Source organism: Aegilops tauschii, chromosome 7 (genome assembly GCF_002575655.3).
Source record: "Aegilops tauschii subsp. strangulata cultivar AL8/78 chromosome 7, Aet v6.0, whole genome shotgun sequence".
In the NCBI taxonomy this organism is placed as follows: Eukaryota; Viridiplantae; Streptophyta; class Magnoliopsida; order Poales; family Poaceae; genus Aegilops; species Aegilops tauschii.
Window position 1 is genome coordinate 164,260,945 of NC_053041.3, and position 7,417 is coordinate 164,268,361.

Here is a 7,417-nt window from a genome sequence, read left to right on the forward strand (position 1 = left end):
CAAATGGTATAATCACTCTCGTCGGTGATCCGGACATAGCACTCCGCGCTGAAAACAAAACCACATCCCTGGCCCTTGAGGCGCTATCCGAAGCCCTTGCGGCCGAAGAACTAACCGCACTACGCTCCACGGTGGACAGGGACGATGTGATCCTCGACAAACGCCCCAAATCCACCTCCTTCAAACCAGCAGAAGAAATAGTCAAATTCCAGGTCCACCCAACGGACCCCAAGAAGACAACATCTATCGGAGCACACTGAACCCAACAGTTGACGCCGCACTACGAGAATTCCTGCGCGAAAACTGGGACATATTTTCCTGGCACCCTTCAGACATGCCAGGGATCCCACGCAAGCTGGCCGAACATAGTCTCAATATACTAAAGGGATTTAAACCGGTCAAGCAAACACTGCGGCGCTTTTCCGAACCCAAGCGACAAGCCATGGGGGAGGAGCTGGCCAAGCTTATCGAGGCCGGATTCATTAGAGAAATCAAACATCCGGACTGGCTGGCAAACCTGGTGATGGTACCAAAGAAGGACAAATCCTGGCGCCTATGTGTCGATTTCAAAGACCTCAACAAGGCTTGCCCTAAGGATCCCTTCCCCCTCCCCCGCATTGATCAAATCATTGACGCCACCGCAGAACACGACTCACTGTGTTTCCTCGATGCATATTCCGGATACCATCAAATCAAAATGAAGGAGTCCGATCAGGCTGCAACATCATTTATCACCCCATATGGGCCATTCTGCTTCAACACCATGCCCTTCGGGCTCAAGAACGCCAGCGCCACATACCAGCGCATGATTCAAACATGCCTAGAGAAGCAGATCGGCAAGACGGTAGAAGCTTACGTTGATGACGTCATCATCAAAACTAGGCACGTCAAAACACTAATAAACGACTTACGTCTTACATTCGACAATCTCCGTGCGTCTGACATTAAGCTCAACCCGGAAAAATGTGTCTTCGGCGTCCCAGCCGGAAAATTGCTGGGCTTCATCGTTTCCAATAGAGGAATAGAAGCAAACCCAGCTAAAATCCGAGCTCTGTCACAGTTGGCCACGCCAACAGACCTCAAACAAGTTCAAAAACTAGTTGGTTGCGTGGCAGCATTAAGTTGCTTTATCTCCAGATTAGGAGAAAAGGCACTGCCACTCTATCGCCTCTTACGGCGCACCGATAACTTCAAATGGACAGACGCGGCGACTGCCGGACTGGAGGAAATAAAGGCCCTCCTAGCAAGCAACCCAATCCTGGCCGCACCAAACGCTGGCGAACCAATGTTGCTAAACATATCGGCAACACATCAGGTGGTGAGCGCCGTGCTCGTCGTCGAACGAGAATAGGACGGACACAAATTCCCACTTCAAAAACCAGTATACTACGTATCTACTGTCCTCACACCATGCAAATCCCGTTACCCCCATTACCAAAAGATATCATACGCGGTCTTCATGGCATCCCGAAAGCTACGACACTACTTCCAGGAGTGTTCAATCACGGCGGCTTCCGAAGTCCCACTCAATGACATAATAAACAACCGCGATGCCATGGGACGGATCGCCAAATGGGCCATAGAGCTACTCCCATTTGACATAACATACAAGCCACGTTGAGCCATCAAATCCCAAGTGCTGGCTGACTTCGTCGCCGAATGGACAGAGGCCGAACTCCCCAAAGAGTATGGCACATATTCCAATTGGGTTGTGTATTTTGACGGCTCCAAAATGTTGGCGGGGCTGGGAGCGGGCGTCGTGTTAACGTCCCCCACCGGAGATGTTGTCTAGTATGTGCTCCAAATATTATACACAGACTCCAACAACGCAGCTGAATACGAGGCCTTATTGCATGGTCTTCGGATGGCCGTATCCATGGGCATACAACGCCTGGAGGTGCGCGGGGACTCAAACCTCGCAATATCTCAAATAAACGGAGACTTCGATGCCAAAGATCCAAAGATGGCAGCTTACCGTAATGCCGTCCTAAAAATGTCGGCTCGGTTCGAGGGGCTTGATATTTCATCACATCGCCCGAGAAAGTAACCAGGCGGCGGACATCCTTTCTCGCATTGGTGCTAAGCGCGACCCCGTCCCACCTAACATCTTCCTAGAAAGGCTTTTCAAGCCATCCGTGGTGTGGCAAGGGGAGGGCGGCAACAACAGTCCAGATCCGAACACAACCCCAGACTCTGAACACACCGATATCATCGGGGGCTCAGCCATCGAAATTACACCATCGGCCCATCTCGTTATGGCAGTCATTGCCCCATGGACCGAACCCTTCTTGGCCTACATTAATAGGAAGGAGCTGCCCGAAGACCAGAATGAGGCCCGCCGCATTGTCCGGCGCTCGAAGGCCTACAAGGTTCACGATGGAGAGCTCTACAAGAAAAGTACTACCGGGGTACTTCAAAGATGTATCTCCGAGGAGGAGGGGCGGCAGCTTTTGGCAGAAATTCACGCTGATCTAGGCGGACACCACGCCGCAGCCCGGGCCCTTGTTAGCAAGGCCTTCCGTACAGGGTTTTATCGGCCGACGGCCCGAGCAGATGCGTAGGACCTTGTCCAACGTTGCGTTGGGTGCCAACTCTTCGCCAATCAAAGCCACATGCCCCCAACTGCCTTATAGACCATCCCCATCACTTGGGCTTTCACGGTCTGGGGACTGGATATGGTTGGACCCCTTAAAGGGGGAAGCCATAAGAAAAAATATCTGCTGGTTATGGTGGACAAATTCACTAAGTGGATAGAGGCTAAACCAGTTAAAACGGCTGAGTCTGGCCCGGTGATAGACTTCATATCCGGTGTTGTGCACTGTTATGGTGTCCCACACAGCACCATCACCGACAACGGCTCTAACTTCACAGCCGACGAGGTAAAAACCTGGTGCACTAATCTGGGCATTAAACTCGATTACGCCTCTGTCTACCACCCGCAAACCAACGGTCAAGTCGAACGAGCCAATGGTCTTATTATGAGCGGCATCAAGCCCAGACTAGTGCGTTCTTTGAAAGAATCAGACAAGCACTGGGTTGAGGAGCTCGACTCCGTACTCTACGGGCTGCGGACCACGCCCAACCGTACTACCGGATACACACCGTTCTTCATGGTGTATGGCGCAGAGGCCATGTTGCCTTGCGATATTATTCACGACTCACCTCGAGTGCATATGTACGAAGAGAGAGAAGCCGAGCTTGATCGGCAGGACAACCTAGATGCCCCGAGGAGGAGCGCGATGTCGCAAAAGCCCGTTCGGCATTTTACCAACAGCAGGCTCGAAGATATCAAAGCAGAGAAGTACGGGCCAAGACTTACAACGTTGGCGAACTCGTTCTACGCCTGCCGGAGAAGAAAAAGGACAAACTCAAGCTGAAATGGGAGGGTCCCTTCATAATTGACGAAGTTCTGACCGGTGGAGCATACCGTCTTCGTGATGCATCAGACAATCGCCTCGAGCCGAACCCCTGGAACGCGGCCAGACTCCGACGATTCTATGCCTAGCGCTGAACTCCTTGTTTGTCTCCTTCTCCCCTGTAGCTTCCATTATTTTTTCTCTCTTTTCCGATTACTTTTTCCTTTCTCGCTTTAAAGCTCTGGTACGGCTAGACCGCACACCCCTGACACATACATCTTTAAAATATGTATGTCCATTATACCTAGGGGCTTCTTGGACAGAAGCTTTTCATTATTATTCCTCGAGCATCAAGCTCTTCACATATGAGTTTTTCCATATGTACCTTTTCTTCGACATTATATGCATCGATATGACTTAAGTTTTGGCCAAGCTGGGTTTCCTGGCTCCTGTGCTTATGCCCTACGTTCCCGTTAGTTCGGCTAGGGCATAAAGGGAGCACCTCTGCGATTGTTACTGCCGGGTCATCCGGATGTGTACCTCAGACTGGGTGAAGCCGATAGCTAGCGTTCTTAAGGGAATATTCGGTCAGTGAATTAAAGACATTTTTTGCATTTACTCCATTGCGAACCGCCAGAAGTTACATACATTGTGATTTTTCCATCACAATCCGGACATGTACATTAATACATGCACACCCAGGGAAAGGAACCCTTAATGGAACTATTCTCTCTGGAAGATATTTTTTACGATCTCAATGTAATATAACATAACTAGCAGGATACAACTTGTCTGTTCAAGCAACTATGACCCCTACGCCTAGTTTTCCAGGCATACGCCGGTCTATTCGGTCGCGAGGGTATTCGGAAACACTCCGCACCCTCGAGTCCGGAGGTTGAAGCGAAAAGGTCTTCCATGACAAACGCTATACAATTCAGCTAGAATTACACATGGTAAGGAAAGTACATAGTCACTTGGACTCAAAAACTTCCTCCTCTATACCGTCCAACAGGCAGTCTAACTTACAATCCTGTTGGGAATATTTGGCGGCCACCTCTTCTTGGTCATATACTAAACTAACGGGAATTTCTTGCCCATCCGACCCTAGCGGTCCGACCCGGGCCATGTGATTAGGATCCAGCTTGGTATACTGCGTTTTCACCATGGCCCAGGCCTCTCGCGCACCTTCTCGGCAGGCCGATATCTTCCATAGTCGGATACGCTGCCGTGCTCCCTTGAACAGCTCTACAAGCTCCTCCATACTTCCTGGAGGGGAGGCGGATGGCCATAGGGCCTTGGCAACACTCCGCATTGCCAGCCGAGCCTGCTCGTGCACTTGTGACAGCCTTTGCAGCAGATCACTTGATGATCCGGACACCTCCTCGTCGGGACGACCCATCAATATACCTGCAATCACAATTATATTAGTTCTATTTATCTCCGAACTACTTTCAAAATAGTTCAGACACATACTGAATATACCGCCCCGCAACGTCCTGTTCTCCTTCACGGAGTCGGCTAGCTAGGCCGCACATCTTTCAATTCTTCGCCCAATGCGGTGTTGGAATCCTGTAGCTTGTTTTTCTCGTCCCTGACTCGGGTCAACACACGCTCGCCTGTGGCGTGTAGCCTTTTTGCCTCTTTTTCCCCTTGTTGGGCGATCTTCAACTTCTCTTCAAGTTGATCAGGCGATCCTATTATGCAATCAGCAACAATATTAGTACAGTTGCCATACAATTATCATTCCTCGATGGAGGGGAATGTTACCAGAAGACGCCTTCTTGAAGTTTTCCAGTTCGGTGGTAGCAACATTCAGCTGCGCCCGACACTGCTCCAGCTCTTGGGGTAGCAGAGCATTCTTCTTGGTAAGGACCTGGTTATACAACGATCCTTAAATCGGTTGTACCAACTGCTTTCAGTCTCGGGGGCTACGGGCTTATGGTTATCCTTTTCGAACAAAGAAAAAACTTACCTGCACATCTGTCAAATGTTGCTTTGTGGCTTTTCTAAGCCCATCTCGAGCAGCTCGGAAGTACGCATCAGTCGAGCTGAAGGCATTGAATGCCTCTTCCGAGAACTTGGGGTCTCGTAGGACAGCCCTGCAGCACCGATGATTCATGGCGCTCTCTACTTCCGAGTTGGTAATAGACACGTTTTCCGAATCCTCGGCCGAAGGACAGTCCGGCGTTGCCCCCATAGCGCCCCCCACCTCTCCGGTGGGATCTAAATCCCGGTTGTTGGGAGTGCAACCGGCTGAATCCCCGGACATAGTCCGGTGAACCTTTTTCCTGGTACAGGACCAACATAACAATCACGGTTGGGTACGACTGCCAAAGCATACCTTTAAATCCATATCTCTTCGACGAAGGGCCGGACGGGTCTCCGCCAACCTTCCTTTTCGAGGCCTTGCTCGGCGCGGGAGCTGCCCTTCTTGGAGTCATCCCCGACGTAGGAAGGCGCGCCGAACGCCTCCCCTTTGAAGCATGAAATAGTGCGGTGGGTGAGGCAGCGCGAGGAAACTCTTTCGAGGGGGGTTTCTCCCGATTACTTACGTGGAAGCTGGAAGAAGACCGGGATAATCGGCGGTTGATAATCCCCAAGTGTAGGGAATCATCGTAGATATTTCCAATGGTGGAAGTGGTAAGTATGGAGTGTCGAACCCACAAGGAGCTAAAGGTAAGATCAATATTCTCTCAAGCCCTATCTGCCACTGATACGACTCTACGTACACCGAATGTTTGCTTCCAACTAGAGACGAGAAATAAAACTATGTTGTGGGTATGAAGAGGATAACTTTGTATGATATCGGAGAGCTAAAATATAAAAGTAGGTGCTGTTATCATAAAGTTAGAATATATTACTAAAAAATATAAATAGCGAGTGTGGAATAATGATGGATCGGTGTGCGGGATTGTCCTAGGCAATTGTTAACAAGACCGATAGTCGTCATTGCAATTTCATATGAGGGAGAGGCATAAGCTAACATACTTTCTCTACTTGGATCATATGCACTTATGATTGGAACTCTAGCAAGCATCCGCAACTACTAAAGATCATTAAGGTAAAACCCAACCATAGCATTAAAGCATCAAGTCCTCTTTATTCCCATACGCAACAACCCCCTTACTCGGGTTTGTGTTTCAGTCACTCACCAACCCACTATAAGTGAATCATGAACGTATTGCAACACCCTACAGCGGGAATCCCTCACGCTTGCGCGACACGGAGGGCACCATAGGACAGCACCAAAATAAAACATACAACTCGTACCAATCTAGATCATCAATCAACCCAAAAGACAAAGGATATCTACTCAAAACATCATAGGATGGCAACACATCATTGGATCATAATATGTGGCATAAAGCACCATGTTCAAGTAGGGATTACAGCGGGGTGCGGGAGAGTGGACCGCGTAAAAGAGATGAGGATGGTGATGTTGATGAAGACGATCACCGCGGCGATGATTCCCCTCCCGATGGCACTCCGGCGCCACCAAGAGAGAGGAGGAGAGGATCTCCCCCTTGTGCTTCCTCCTCCATGGCCTCCCCCTAGATGGGGAGAGGTTCTCCCTCTGGTCCTTGGCCTTCATGGCGATGATGGCCTCTCCGGGATACTCCTCCATGGCCACCGGTGATGATGGCCCCCTCCGGCAGGGTGCCGGAGAGGGCCTAGATTGATTTCTCGTGGCTACAGAGGCTTGCGGCGGCGGAACGTCTGATCTAGGTTTCTTTCTGGAAGTTTGGGTATATATGAGAGGTGTTGGCGTTGATTTCACATCAGGGGGGTTTCTGGGCTATCCACGAGGCAGGGGGGCGCGCCCCGGGGGGGGGGGGGGGGGTGGGCGCGCCCCCCACCCTCGTGGGCAGCCCGGGACTCTTCTAGCCTACTTCCGGTACTCCGTGGGCTTCTTCTGGTCCAAAAATGATCTCCGTCAAGTTGCACGTCAATTGGACTCTGTTTGGTTTTCCTTTTCTGCGATACTCTAAAACAAGGAGAAAACAGAAAATGGCACTGGGCTCTAGGTTAATAGGTTAGTCCCAAAAATCATATAAAAGTGT